The following is a 3,145-nucleotide window of genomic DNA, read 5'->3' as shown; positions in this document are numbered from 1 at the left end:
CTAAGGGGTCCATCTCTCCTTCCTTCAGGGCCCTGGTCTGATCCTTTCTACCTTCTCTGGCCCCAGCACAGGGTCCTCCCATTATGCAACGATTAAACATCTCGCAATTCTTGAAGTGGAATTACTAGGCTTCCACTTGCTGTTAAGCGAGGAAGTGGGGTGGGTGGGGGGGCAGTGAGGGTCTCTTTCCCTACGTTCCAGATTTCAGCCTCAGGGAGGAATATCTGACACACACCCCTTCCTCGGCGTCCTCATTTTCCCGGTGCAGGTGGCAGCCATCTCTGGTTTCAGGCCAACTCTGCCAACTCCTTGCAAGTATTAATAGTTACCTGAAACTAACCCATCACTCACACTCTTCGCCAGCATCTTGTCTGCAACAGATTATGAAGAGATAAAGCCAGGCCTCTGTATTCACCGCCCAATAGGAAAGTGACCATCGCCAAGAAGGGCAGAAGCTTTCTTACAGATTTTACACGCACCCACACCCACGCCCACAGCATGAAGCAAAAATTCCTATGTTTTGGAATTTTTATATGATTTCACTATAATCAAATGGCAATCACGAGGCAGGTACAATTATACTTTCCTGGTGGCTCAGATGGTAAAGAATCTGCAGGCAATGCCGGTGACCCTGCTTGGATCATTGGGTTGAGAAGATCCCCTGGAGAAGGGCATGGCAACCCACTCCAGTATTCTTGCCTGGAGAACCTCATGGATGGAGGAGCCTGGCGGGCTACAGTCCATGGGGTGGCAAAGAGTCAGACACAACTGAGAGACTAACACTTTTTCACTTCAATAACTTTTAGCTTCCGTAACAACAACTCAAGGTAAGTATTATCTTCCTGGTTTTACTGATGAGGAAACTGGGGCCTCAAGCAGTTAAGCAAAGTGGCTCAGCTAGTGAGTGGAGATCTGAGATTCCAGCTCTGTTCACACCAAGTCTAAGGACATGTCCATGAAATGACAGGGAGTCAGTGGCTTGAAAGGAGTAACCCCACCTCGGTGCCAATGCACAGGAGGCTCACAGGTCAACCTTCCTGTCCAGTCCCGCAGAATTTCCCCAGAGAGATCTTGGGCAGACATCTGGCAAGAGTGCCTTTCCCTGAATATTCAGAAGAGGGTCTGTGGATGCCGCTGGCCCAGCACTTCTCTGGGGATGAGATAAGCAAGCCGACAGCCACCCTCGGGGCAGAGACCTCAGAGCCTCTGCACGCAGGCCCCTCTTCTCTTCTGCCTCATCTGCCACAGCAAGGCACCCTGGTTAGAGAGCATGCGTGCCTGTGTGCGCGTGTGTCTGTGTGTGACTTGGAGGGACAATGGGGGAGCCTGGTTTAGCAACATCTGTTTTCACTCATTCCAGAAGATTTCTAGCTGCCCGCAAAACCATGTATTTGCTTGTTCTCTGTGTGGATTCTGAAGCCAAGGGTAATTCATACTGGAGTTGCTAATCCTACAAATGGTATTTACATGAATTTCAGGTCCTTTCAGGTGGAGGCCAGGTCCAGTGGACCGCTAATTCCACACCTGCCTTTATTTTCCTGGGAGCAGAAAGGAGGGGTCGACTGGGAGGGGGAGGTCGGCATTCTTCGGCTGCTGCAAAAGAAACTGAGTTTGGTGGGTTTAAGCAAGAAAGGGGGATTTACTGGAAAGATAGCAAGTGAAAGAGAGATGAACACCCAGGTTAAAGAAGGTCAAGCACTCGGGAAAAGCCGGCTTCTTGGCAGCCAGGACTTGAGGAATGCGTGTCCGGATGAGGCTGTGAGTACCCTTGGCTCCGGCCTCCTCCTCTCCCGGGTTGACCTGGCACCAGAAATCATTCCCAAGAGACAGTCCCATCCCCACCTTGCGTTTCACTTGGTTGGGAGCAGTACCCTGTGACCACCGCCTCATTGGACCCACAGCAACTGTCGTGAATCCAAGTTGCTCACTGCCCTTGACCCATGGCTGCCCAGGGCTCACACACAAACACCGTTGTCCCAGGGGTCACTGAGGAGAAAGGCCCCAGGGACCACCCCGTGAGTACCACCCGAGCACTGCCCCACTCCCAATGGGGGGACAATACAACTGACACCCCACCCACCCCCACCAGTGTAACATGCCCTGAAGTGGTGTGATAGGGTGGCTGGTCTCTGAGTCCAAGAGCTTGACTCATGTTCACTTCCCATCAACATACTGTCTTAACCTATGAACTAAGTGATAAATCAGACACCAAAATCCTACACTTACGAAGAGAAGAATATTTTTAAGGTATGCTTATCTTAGTCGAAGAATTGATGCTTTTGAACTGTGATGTTTGAGAAGACTCTTGAGAGTCCTTTGGCCTGCAAGGAGATCCAACCAGTCCATCCTAAAGGAAATCAGTCCTGAATATTCACTGGAAGGACTGATGCTGAAACTGAAATTCCAATCCTTTGGCCACCTGATGTGAAGAACGGACTCCTTGGAAAAGACCCTGATGCTGGGAAAGATTGAGGGCAGGAGGAGAAGGGGACGACAGAGGATGAGAAGGTTGGATGGTATCACCAACTCAATGGACAAGAGTTTGAGCAAGCTCCGGGAGTTGGTGATGGACAGGGAGGCCTGGTGTTCTGGAGTTCTTAGGGTCGAAAAGAGTCAGACATGAATGAGCGGCTGAACAAGTATGGCCAGGCCCTGCTTCAGTGCCCCAGATTCTCTCAGAATTTGCTAAAAGTTCCTATGGAAACAAGTGATGTTAAATCTTCTCCCCCATGGAAAGCTTACTTTGGCGTGATGCCACTGGCCTAACCCTGTGGGATGTGATTAGCAACAAATCCAAAGAAACTTGCTCTTTTCTTTGTGGAGGGGGGGATCTGTTGAGAAGGCAGCCTGTGATGTTCAGTACGGGTCCTGAGGACCCAGGGGGAATAAATTCCTCTCTGGCCCGAGTCCCAGGCATCACTGAGGTCCTCCTGGGAAACGGGTTTATCTTTCTGACTCAGCATCACGGGACGGATTTCCCAGCTCGCTCGGGCCCACTCAGGAGCTGCTCTCCAGCCGAGAGGCAGGACTCTGCTGCACAGAACACTGTGGACGCTCACCTTACCCTGGCCTCACCTCTGTCCGTCTACCTTTTCCAAAAGCCCAAAGATGCCTTCACATTCCTTTCCCATCTCATTTTTTTTTT

Source organism: Bison bison, unplaced genomic scaffold (genome assembly GCF_000754665.1).
Source record: "Bison bison bison isolate TAMUID 2011002044 unplaced genomic scaffold, Bison_UMD1.0 scf7180017864379, whole genome shotgun sequence".
Lineage (NCBI taxonomy): Eukaryota > Metazoa > Chordata > Mammalia > Artiodactyla > Bovidae > Bison > Bison bison.
Note: the sequence above shows the minus strand (reverse complement) of the source record.